Below are 12,500 nucleotides of genomic sequence, written 5' to 3' on the forward strand. Positions count from 1 at the left end.
GCATCGGATCCAGTTGCACAGGCTTACTACCCAAGAAGAGGCAAGTAAGAAGCTGGTTTTTGAAAGGCACAGCCTTGGGCAGAGCCTCTCTAGCTTTCCAGCACATCACACAAACAGTATACATCACCCTATGCTCTCGGGAAACCACTTTAAGAATTTGTATCAGAACTTTCCATGAAATGTACACATCACATGGACAGCACACGTGTATATCGACAGGAGAAAGTGATACAGAGGCCTGGGGATTGGGGAATATATACATATACATTGAGGAGTTCTGTCAGACCACTTCTGCAGTTCGACTTCACACTTGAATGGATAAAAACACCCACATAAGGACAGGTTTACACTTTAACAGGAGCAAATGTTCAAACTGCCTGAGGTGTCTCCTGGCTCAGAATGCAGATGACACGCTGGATACGGTACGGTGGAGGTAGCTTTTCTGAGGCCTGGGCTTAAATTCAGTCTGACAGTAGTAAGAAGTGAGGTTAAGCATTCGAAAAATGCTCATTTTCCACCAAGGGTTTCGCGCTGGGAGGGATCGGAGTGGAAATCAGATAAGGGGAGCTCTCCCATGCACACAGACGCCATGTGGACCTCACTCTCTCCCCCGTCTCCATCACTCTGGGCGAAGACAGGGGATCTCATAGCTTCCATTGTGTTGGGACCAAACTAAATGGAAAACGAGATGGGAGATCAAATATGAGTGGCTGGTTTTCACCAGGGGGGCATTTCAGTTCTTCATGAAGCGAGGTTAGTGTAATGTTATGTGGAGACTTGAGGAGGTTATTATTGCTATGAAGACAAATGCGGAGAAAACGTGCTTGAGGATCCATTGGCTTCCACTGTACACTTATTCAAACTGAAAGCTGAACCCAGTGCATTTAATGGGGCATTAAATTATCCCGTCATGTGGTACAATTGGATAGGATGTGATAGGCTTGAGTGTGTTTGTGTGTGTGTGTGTGTGCATGTGTGCACTGTGTGTGTGTGGGTCTGTCTGTGAGTATGTGTAGCCTATGTAGGTACTGTATTTGCTATTATGTTTTTTGTATTTTGAATTGTTGAATGTATTTTGTCTCACTCACAGTGCAAAGTTCCATTATTCCTCTATGTATGTATGTATTTATGTGTGTCTGTGCACGTGTATGTGTGTGTGTGTGTTACTGTGAGTGTGTGTGTACAGTATGTGTGTATGTGTGTACAGTATATGTGTGTGTGTGTGTGTTTCTATGTGCCTGTGTGTTTCTCCGTCCAAATTGGGTTGCTGTGTGTGGTCTGCCTGGAGGTCCAGCGGACCCAGGAGTCTTTCTGTATGCGCCAGCATGAGTGCAGGAGCTCAGCTCTGTCAGTTCTCTCTATTAAAGCATGGAAGCCTGTCAAAGACACACAGTGGAAGTGTGTGTGTGTGCTAGTGTGTCTGCATGCATGTTGCTGCATGTGTGTGTTTGTGTGTATGCGGTTGTTTGGGTGGGTGGACTAAGATGTGTATATGTGTGTCTGTGTGGGTGAGTATGTGTGCGCATGAAGGAGATACTGTATGTGTGTGTGTGTGTGTGTCCATGTGCGTGAATGCATTTGACTTGGTGCTCACGGATGTGAGTGTGTATGTGTGTGTGTGTGTGCGTAACTGTGTCGGAGTGCGTGGGGTCCATGGGGGTGCCTGTGTTTCCCCCATGCCCGTGGTCCAGAAGCAGCAGGCGTGGGGTGGCGTCCCCCCGGAATCCCCTTCATGAGGAGTGACTGCTGGCCGCAGCAGTGACAGGGCCATCCCGCTCCTCATGAGGGCCTCATAATGACTTCAGAGCACATGAGTAACGGCGCTGCTAAATCCAAACTGAAGTGTTTTGGCCTCCCGTCTCTGGGATACAGGGCTACTTTGGCGTCACCCCCCACCACCACCCACAAGACACACACACACACACACACACACACACACACACACATACTCACTCTCTCTCACACACACACACACACACACGTTCACACACGCTCACTCACGCACAGACACGTTGATCCCACGTCTTGAAAGAGTGGAAATAATCACACACAAAATGAAGCAGAACTGTGAAAGAAATTATATTAATTTCATAGCTTGACTTCATGCAGTCGTGCCAGAGTAAAGAATAAAGGAGTGTTTGCTTTGAGAAGTCCAATCCAGGAGTGGGTTCATTATGACTGTTTCTTTCGTCTTTGCGGTTTACCTCTGCAACGGAGCCAGCGCTGATGGAAAGATAGGTTTCATTGTCAAACCTGCTCTGATAATTACATGGGACAAATTCTGCTGTTTTCAGGGAAACAATGAACAATGAATTGTTTGGGGTTTAGTGAGGGAGATAGTCACCAACAAAGATAAAAAAATGTATAGGGACAGCCACAGGAACAAAACTATCTCTCTCTGTCTTACACACACACATTCACAGAAACACACACACACACACAAATACATACATACATGCACCCCCCACCCCCCCACACATACACACACACACGCACACACATACACAAACACACACACTCTCATACACACATACTCGCACACACACATACACACATACACACACAATGCACAAAGACTGATGCTGATGCTTCACCTAGACACAGATAGAGTGTAGAGTGAGTGCCTGAAACAGATGGTCCTTTGGAGAGACTGGAAGACTTTAGTGCGGAGGTTTAATTTTCTTTGGCTATTTTGTGCTTCTGAAAATAAACAGCTCCTCCGAGACAGACTTCTCATTATAGCAATCTTCTCCCAATGAGTCCCGAAGCACCACCGTGTCGTGTCAGCACGAGAACGGGAGTGTGCACTGTAAATGCTCCCTGTGTGTGTGTGTGTGTCTGAGGGTGTGTGTCAATGCTTGTGTTTAAGAAAAAGGGTGTCTGTGTGTGGCCATGTGTGAGGGTGTGGAGGTATTTGACTGTGTGTGTGTGTACATTATGTTTCAGTATATGTGTGTGCGCACAGGCCCCTGTGTGTGTGTGTGTGTGCCTGTGGAAGTATTTATGTTCTCACCTATAAAGCGAACAGGAAATCTTATGTAAGAACAAGTAAGCTGTGCATTTCATGTGTGTCTATGTGTGTATGTGTCATGTGTATGTGTATGTGTGTGTGAGTGTGTGTGAGTGTGTGTGTGTAAGAGAGACAGAGAGAGAAAGAGAGAGACAGAGTGCATACTTGCATTTGTGCAGTGTAGGCATGAAGAAAAGGGGGAAGGAGAGTGGTGCTTTAAAATCTCAGAGATGTCCTGGCCAAACATGTCTTTACATTCTGGGCGCCCTTGCATTTTATCACATGCTGCACATAAACCAATGATTATAGATCCACCACAGGAATGCCACGACCAGCCTCTGCCCCGCCTGAACACCCCAAACTCCAGGGCACGGGGAATTCCTCCGAGGAGCCGACTGATGACAAAAATAGTCTTTCTTCACCTTGACTTCGACGACGAAGACATCTAGTGCGTGTAGCCAACGTTGAATGACGACTCTAAGCTCTCCTCGGAGTAAGCGCCGCGTCTAAGTGCGTGAATTTTATGCCTATTAATTTCCCGGGGATCCGTACATGCACGGATAAACACACAATTGTGTGGAGACGCATGTAGCCATCACATGGAAGTGTTTAGAGACTTTCCAGGGAGCTTTGCTTTAAATCCTATCAGCTACGCACTTCAGTCGAGTGCTTCGGCAGTGCAGCAAGGCACTGGGCTCTGGAATTTCACATCCGGACAAGTGGCCCTATGCCGGGTGGATAGGAACGGATTTGGTTTCGTATAACAGCAATCCATGGCCGTTATATCTCTCTGATATCCAAAAGGCCCTCCATTTCATGTAATAACTGGCTTTCAAGCAGAAGCAGAAATGTTTGATATCTGTTAATACTGTTTTTTGTGTGTGTCTGTGTGTGTTTTTTTTTAACTTTGTTCATTTTGTTGTGACAAATAGCACTGGTGGGCACTAAAGTAGGCTCTTTCAAATGAGACACTTGGATTGGAGGGGAATTGAATGCAGACAACAGTAGAGCTGCCATTTGGCTTTGATTTGAAATGTGGACAGAGCCAAAGAAGGGCCGCAGATTCCCCTCACACACACACACACACACACACACACACACACACACATATATATATATATTAAAAAAATAGAAGTAAGGAAGTAAAAGAACAGAACAGCAATGGCAGATCTCTCCCTTACATTCTTTTTTACATCTGGAAAAAAAGAGGTGGGAGGGGGAGAAAAAAAAAAAAAAACAGCATATGAAAGCCCCAGAGATTTATGGGATGCGGTGAAGATCAATGGTCATGTTGCTGAAGTGAGCCTCTATAGTCCTCTTCCTCCTCCTCCTCCTCCTCCTCTGACGCTTCTTGGTATTTTTCCTCACATTTCCCACTGGGCTGGATTGAGACATTCTACAAAGATCACAGAATTTGCCCTGATGTGGAATAGGCCTCAATTTCAGGTGAGTAATGGACATCATTCCATTCTCTAAGCGATCTGTTTGTCTCCGATGTCTGAAATTTTGGGGAATTTCAGGCATCACGGCATCTCCAATGGCCTCGCATGAATCACCCCGATGGTTGAGATCATGACCCCGTTGGCTCGCGGGAAAGATACATTTAATGTCCTGAGTTTGAAGATGCCTGTGGAGAGAACATATTTGTCCTTGAGGGCACTGTATCTCACTTGCGGGGGGGGGTTGCCAGAGTCACGTCTGATCCAGGAAGCTTTCCAACAGGGGCCTCTAGAAAAAGTGAGAAAGATAAGAGTAATTTAAAGCCAATTTAAATGTGTCGACCCTGACTTTGATAGCTAATATGTACCGATCACATATTATCACCTTAAATAATGTCATAAAATAAACTACTTTTGTCTGCTACTATATGCACACAATAAATGCTGTATGCAATAACATTTCTCATTTATTCCCCATTCCTCATACATACTGTATATATATTCCTCACACAGAACATATGTATTGCAGAGGTACATACCATCATATCTACAGTATATAAACTTAACTGTATGTTTATTTCCAGCAGCACTTCCTGTATGCTTAGGACTAGCTGTGTGCCCTGGTGTCCATTCCTGTGCGAGGTCAGCCGGGCCAGCGGTGAGAACCAGACTGGCTGCGCCTGTATAAAAAGCAGCCGTGCGGTGTATGAATCTAAACAAGTGGCCGGAGGACAAGCCCTTGAGCAGATGCACTGGGTCAGCGAGAGCGAGGGAAGGGGCCACACCCTGCGTGCAGTTTGCATTCATCACCCCGCGATTGATTAGTGTGTAATTATCCTCGCCAGCGATAGCTGTTAGCTGCACCAAAATAGGCCTCTCCTCTTCCTCTCTCTCTCTCTCTCTCTCTCTCTCTCTCTCTCTCTCTCTCTCCGGGGAGTAATGAGTGGCACAGAGACTTATTAAGATCTCAGTGGTTCACAGTGGGTGTCAGGGTCTGCCGTATGGATTGCATCAAAATATCATTAAATGTAAGCAGTGCCTACTGTACAAAGCAGAGCGGAGAGGAGCGGGAGGAAATCCATACTGTGCGCTTCCCGAGGGACAGGTGCTGACCCACTCGACCCGAGAAGAGACAGGATCCTCTGCCGAAGAGATGGAGGTGTGTGGGGGGTGGTGTGTGTGTGTGTGCATGTGTGTAGGGGGTGGTCTGTGTGTGTGTTTGTGTTTGTGTGTGTGTGTGTGTGGGGGGGGGGGGTTGGTTGTTGTCAGTGACACGTACAGTATGAGAAATCCACACAGGAAGGCAAGAGGCTCCTGACTGTAGCCTTAGGCTCTCCCTGGAATACCGGGGAGAAAACTTCACATCTCCAGAATAAATAAGGCATTAAAGCCGCTAGCTACACTGTCTCCTCCTGTCAGGCAACCTTCACACTCCCTCAGAGACAATGAGGAGAGAGGAGAGAGGAGAGAGGAGATAGATATAAAGAAGTACAGGGGCTGAATGAAGACACCCTGTCAGAGAGGTAGATTGACGTTTTATGGGCATGTTCAAACGGCAGAAGGTTGTATGTGTGTGTGTGTGTGTTTAAGAGCGTGCCTGGTGTGGACGGAATGTGGGATGCTAGCGAAACGCCTCATTCACAGCTGTTGGGAACATCCCAGAGTCTTTGGTGAGGTCTATGCGGCTTTGGCAGGAAGATGATCCACTGTCAGAAGTGGGGTGGGAGAAACAGGGACTGGTGAGCGCACAGGGTTGGAGTGTGGTCTCGCGCTAGCCCAACAGTCCTCCGTTGCTCTTCTGCTCCCATTCACCCAGTACACAAACACAATCATTTATCATCCATCGCTAGCCAGGGCATTTGCCCTCAACATAATACTTTTTAACGCCAAAAGTGCCCATTCATTGTAAACTCTATGCACATCATGCTAACGCTGAATACAGAGTAATACATCCTTTATAAGCATATTACAAAGACGTTATAAATTACAGACTAAGGTTAGATGCTGAGAGAGGCTCAAAGTAAAAACTACACCCTCTGCTCTTTACCTTGTTATTGAAAACTGTGTTCATTTTCATCAGCCAATAACCCACATCCTGGAGAATGGCCACTTGTTTGTAGTCTCCTCCATTTCTACTTCCACATGAGGATCAGATAGTGACCAGTAGCTGTAATCTGGCCCTGATCAGATGCCTAGTGAGGGCCAAGGTCCGTGGTCTGAAGTCAGCCTCTCCCAGGGCGTTGTTGTGTGGGTCAGTGGGTGTTGGTGGTGGAGAGAGAAGCAGGCGGTCCAGATGGCGGTTGAAGTTCCTTATGGGTGCTGAAACACAGGAATCCCTTTCTCCATAAATAACAAACTGCTTTAATGCTTTGGGCTAACGAGACTCTGTGGCCACCTGCAGTGCAGCACATTCCAGTTTGCAAACAGAATCCATATTGAATGTCAAGCACTGAGGGAGAAAGTCTAAGGGATAAGGTCTGGGGGAGAAGCCTCCTGTTGTAGGTTGAGGCCTAAAAATCACCCGAACAACACCCTTCATAGCATACTCATGGACGGTATTTCCATATAGGTTTCCAAGCAAAAGCGGTTCAGGGTTCAGGGTCTGGAAAAGCGGAAAACTTAGAGCAAACACCCACACAGGAAATCATCACATTAATGGAACACAGTGATGCTCTGTCTAGAGAGCAGATGCAGGCCATGTTCTTGTTTCTTCGAAAATCTACCACCTCATCAGAGCCACTGCCTGGCTTTCATGTGTTGCGCACTCATCACTCATCACATTGAGCTCCATAATGTCAAATGTCATTTAACGGCTTTGGGAAAGGAATGGATGAGGGACATTTCTGCACCACTTCAAACCAGTGGAATGGGTACATGAGGAAGTGTGCGACCTAAAACAGTTCATGACCCTTTGAGACTTGTTACTTAGGGGTGAAGAAAGCTGCCCTAGTTTGCTAGTGTCCTTTACGCAAGGCCAAACTGATGGCATATGCATGTAGTACTAACATGAGTCTCATTATTTGTATTTATGTCTATGGCAGTAAGTTTGTGTGTGTGTGTGTGTGTGTGTTTGTGTGTGTGTGTGTGTGTGTGTATATGTGTCTGTGTGTGTTTGTGTGTGTGTGTGTGTGTGTGTGTGTGTGTGTGTGTGTGTATGTGTGTGTGTGTGTGTGTGTGTGTGTGTGTGTGTGTGTGTGTGTGTGTATGTGTGTGTGTGTGTGTGTGTGTGTGTGTGTGTGTGTGTGTATGTGTGTCTGGGTGTCTGTGCAAGAGTGAGTTTGTATTTGAGAGCTGTGAAATTTGGATGCTGCGAGGGCAGTGGTTGAGGGTAGGGGTTTCGCTGCTCTTGCCATGCTTAATAACTTCCCCTCGTAAACACTTGACCCCAAGTCTGACTTTAGAATCAACATTAGGGAAATACGCTTCACAGCGATCCAAAGTTTCTGAGGGAGAAAGATCTATTTTTCTCTCTCTCGTCCTCTCTCTCTCTCACGCGCGCACACGCTTTCTCTCTTTCTCATTCAGTCTCTATGACCCCAAGTTTCTCAGAGAGCAGCATTTCAAACCCCCTTCTCTCTTTCTCTTTCTCTTCTTTCTCTCAACTCTTTTGTGTTTATGTCTATTTTGACATGATACCCTGTGGCTTCCTGTAGTCAGACCATTCTTCCTCCCCCCCCCCCCCCCCCACCCTTCTCTAAATTGCGGTCAGCCTTAAAAAAGGGTCACATCTAAGCATCTAAAATAAACAGAGCTCTCTTTCCTCCCAGGCTGAAGTTTATAAATCCATCAGAGAGGTATTTGGAAAGGCAGCTTTGTTTTATGGCAGCTACATTTTCTTGTGGGCTCCCCCAGTTAACCTCAGGCTCACTTCCTGTTCTCTCCCCCCTCTGTCTCCCTCTGGGCCCGGACAAATTCCAAATAACCCGGAGGGATCCGCCAGCCAGTCACTCAGGGAACACCGAGCACACGTTACACACACACGCACACACGGTCATGCACGCGCGCACACACGCATACACGTGCTGCAATACAACAATTACATTCAATAAACACAGACCCAGAAATAAGGAGCCACCACATTCTAAACAATACACAGGTTTGTGTCGAGGCACATTAGCAGCCAAGGGCTCCAGTGGGGGTACAGTCATTAAAATGGCCCTATCACACTTTCAAAACGACATGCTATTCCATTTAAATATATCCAATAACTAAATATACTCCTGCCAAATCTCACTGGTATTAACGTGCGGAGCTACATTCAACACTGTGAAAACGGGCTAATGCTCTCCGCGGTGCTCTTTTTTTCAAGTTGGAGACGGGGGAAGCGAGAGGAGGCTGTAATCTCTGTAATAGCTCTTTAACATAACCCATGAGCAGCACGGAGGCTCAGCAGGGAGCCTCCGAGTAAAACAATGTGACTTGACATTTTAATGTCCCTTCAGGATGACAGTGGGGAGAGAGAGAGAAAGAGAGAGAGAGAGAGAGACAGAGAGAGAGAGAGAGAGACAGAGAGAGAGAGAGAGAGAGACAGAGATAAGGACAGGGAGAGAGTGAAAGTGTGTGTGTGTGTGAGAGAGAGAGAGAGAGAGAGAGAGAGAGAGGGAGAGAGAGAGAAGAAGGAGCTGGGATGTTATGTAGCTCTTATCTTCCTGCCTGTGCTGTAGTCACTACTCTCGCCATTCGCTGGTTGCTGTGTAATTAAGTGCCTGTCCTTCTCGTCCCCCTATCCTTGCTTAACATAAATGGAGAGCAAGCCCATTAATTAGTTACGGTTTATGATCACGAGTCACTTCTCTTCCCTTCTCTCTCTCAGTCTCTCTCTTTCTCTCTTTCCTTCAATCAGCCACCCCAACCAACACAAGCTAAACCAACCCAAGTTTGAGCTAGAGATGGAGGGAGGCTAGGGTGAAGAGAGAGCGAGAGAGAGAGAGAGAGAGTGTGAGAGAGGAAGTGGGATGAGTTGATGCAAGACAGTAAATGAGAGTAGGGCATTAATCCTGAGGACGCAATGGGAGGATGGCAGTGTCAGATTAATGAAGGTAACTTGCCAAGCCAAGCAAAACGGGGTCTCGTGCCAATTTAGTCCCACTGACAGCATGAGCTCCCTTTATGAAAAAAGGCCATCTATCACACACTGCACGTATTCATCGCGCTCCTAATTTATGTCCAATCATGCCGGCCATGTTAGAAATGAGAGGCGCTCGGATGTCTGTTGTGCCTCACGTTTGCCACAGAGGTGCTGAAAATCATGCATGTAAACACTTTCAGGACGACGCAGAACAATTATTCTTGGCCGAGGTGTCCCTGTAAGCAATGAGGGTGTTGTTCTTGGCCCCTTCATTCTGGACATGGGGATACAGCATCCTTCGTTAGCTCTCATGTGTTTTGATTTCTCCGAGTAATAACATCGTTATGGATGCACTAATTAAAACACTCTGGCGGTGATATATGGCCGGGTGCAATGCGGGGCGTATTTGCGCAGGCATTTCATCTCGGTCGACAACACTCTCATCCCGCTCTGACGAGACTCGTCTCCCGTCGGAGCATTAGGCGGAGGCCCGAGTTTCCCGGAAGATTTATGAGCCGTCACCTGTCTGATGCTTCGCAGGACAAGCCCTCAGATTCGAGGTCGTTCCCTTTTTTATTCCCCACAGATTGGCTCGTCCAGCAGGGAGTGGAGGGAGAAAGAACGCCAGAAAAAAAGAGAGAGAGAGAGCTAGGCGATAAAGTTCTGGGATTTTGAAGAGCGAGGATTAAGGGATCAAAAGGCAACAACGCTAATCCTCCCCTGTTATTAGCCATGATAGCGCTATAAATGACAACACATGCAAACTTCCCACCGACTCAGAAAACTACCAACTTCTGCACCGCCGTCTGAAAGTACTTAACGAAACCCAACTCTGGGGACAGAGCCTGAGCTGGATTAGCCAGCAGAGATGCAGTACTGATCCTGAGGTTCTCTCTCTCACTCTCTCTCTCTCTCCCTATCTCGCTCCCTCTCTTTCCCCCCTCTCTCTCTTTTTTTCTCCTTCTTTTGTGAAACAGAGCTACTACCAGGCTGACAAGAGATAAAGAATCCCAAAAAGAAGTCTAGAATCTCCACTAAGAGGAAGAAGACACTTTTGCTTTAAAAATAGAGCGAAACAGCAGAAGAGAAGAGAAGAGAAGAGAAGGGAAGAGAAGAGGCGTCCAAGCCAGGAGTGAGTAAGGAAGAGGACATAGAGGCTCCTCCTGTCGCTCAGTGATGTGCACCGCAATTATCTCTCCAAGCCCCCGGAAGCTAATTGGAAGAGATGTGGGATAAATCCCAGCCTGGGGGATTTGTGCTAATTTTCCACTTCCAACTGACCCAGTAAGTGAGGGACCATCCCCTGAAACTGGGATAGGGATGGAGGGATGGAGTGAAAAGGAGAGAGAGTGTTTGTAAGTGTGAGTGAGTGAGTGAGTGAGTGAGTGAGTGAGCGAGTAAGTGAGTGAGTGAGAGAAAGAGAGAGAGCAAATGATAGAGAGACGAGATAAGTAGAGAGATCCTCCGTAATTCCATCCTCTTTAACAGCTCATGTGCTCCTGTCTTCCACGACCTCTTGATTTTTCCCGTCCATGTGCTCTCTCCATCCATCAGTTCGCCCTGCACCGCTCCTATTCACATGGAATATTTCACTTTCCAGAAGTTTGTTATTTCTGGGAAGAGGGCCCATCCCCCAGATCCAAACCAACATTCACCTCCCGTAACTCCGGCCATGGAACGTCCGCAATGGCGCAGTGGAATTCCTTCAGAGCATTGAAGTGTACCTAACATTCAGCAGTAATCTTACGAGTATGACTGACCTAATCCGTGCTCCCTCAGATGCCGGTGGGTTTGATGATACTATCTTGGTTGTAGCCATGACCGTAAAGTGACTGTATCACTGGGTCACACCTTAAGGTAACCCCAAGTTCATAAAACATCAGGACATGTGATGGGAATAGAACGAGGGGGTGGGGGTGGGGGGATGGGTGTTCCTCTGGGGGTTCACTTTACAATCATGGGCTTTGTGGTGGGTTTAGAGTCAAAGCTTTGAAGTCCTCCAGAGGGAAAAAAATGCTAAAGTTTTGTGCTAACTGCCACTAAAATTAGCCCACAAGCTCTCAAAAGTCCTTCTGGATTTAATTATTCTATGGAAATGTTTCATCATCCGCTTCTCAAAGTGTGAGTAAATTTTAACTCAAACCAAACCTAACGTTGAAAGCCTAATCCAATCCTGTCCGAGTCCGGAGCCAAAAAGCTCAAAGTCAACATGGACACAACTATATTAGACGGAATTTTCTGACTGAGACATTTGAAAAGGAATGCCATAAACCTAAATGATGCGGCAAAATGCATGTGCTTAGCTCCAAGATATGGTTTAGTATTGTATGGAAAAACATTTCAGTGATCTATGACATGCTGGTTAAATATTAAAACACATCTATTGTCCCTCAGGTTGGAACCGAGCTTTCTTCTTCTCTCTCCTTGGCACTGAGTTCATCTGGCACAACCAGGAGATGTGCAAAGGCAGAAACACTGCAACAGATGCAAGCAATGACACGCAAAAAGCCTTTGCAGAGGCTGGCTCATAATGCCTTTTAATGGCCTTGTTTAACAAGCAGGGGAAGTGGTTTCTAACTCCCCTCCACTCCCCACCTCCCCCACCCCACCTCCCCAATTACCCACAAACCCCCCAAATCCACCTCAGCCAAGGACAGGGATTTCCCAGAGTTCAACGGGAGCGGCATCAATCTTCTCGTCCCTTAAGACATGCGCTTATTCAATCCAGAGGTATCAGGCGAGATCTGGACCGTGTCAGGGCTCGCAGTGCTCAGCTTTCTAAGGACTCTCCTCCAAACCACATGAGTCCGAATGCCACCAGAACAATCTATTCTAATTGGTATTTTTTCTCGAGAGCGGCCTGTTGCCCACAAAAACAAATCCAATGAATCGTGCATACAATGTCTGGATAACCACAAATGCGCTTCAAATCCTTGAAACGGGCTGTTCCCATGAAGACTGTGCTCTACGACATATATCACAC

The sequence above is a fragment of the Sprattus sprattus genome (genome assembly GCF_963457725.1).
Source record: "Sprattus sprattus genome assembly, chromosome: 2".
Taxonomy (NCBI): domain Eukaryota; kingdom Metazoa; phylum Chordata; class Actinopteri; order Clupeiformes; family Clupeidae; genus Sprattus; species Sprattus sprattus.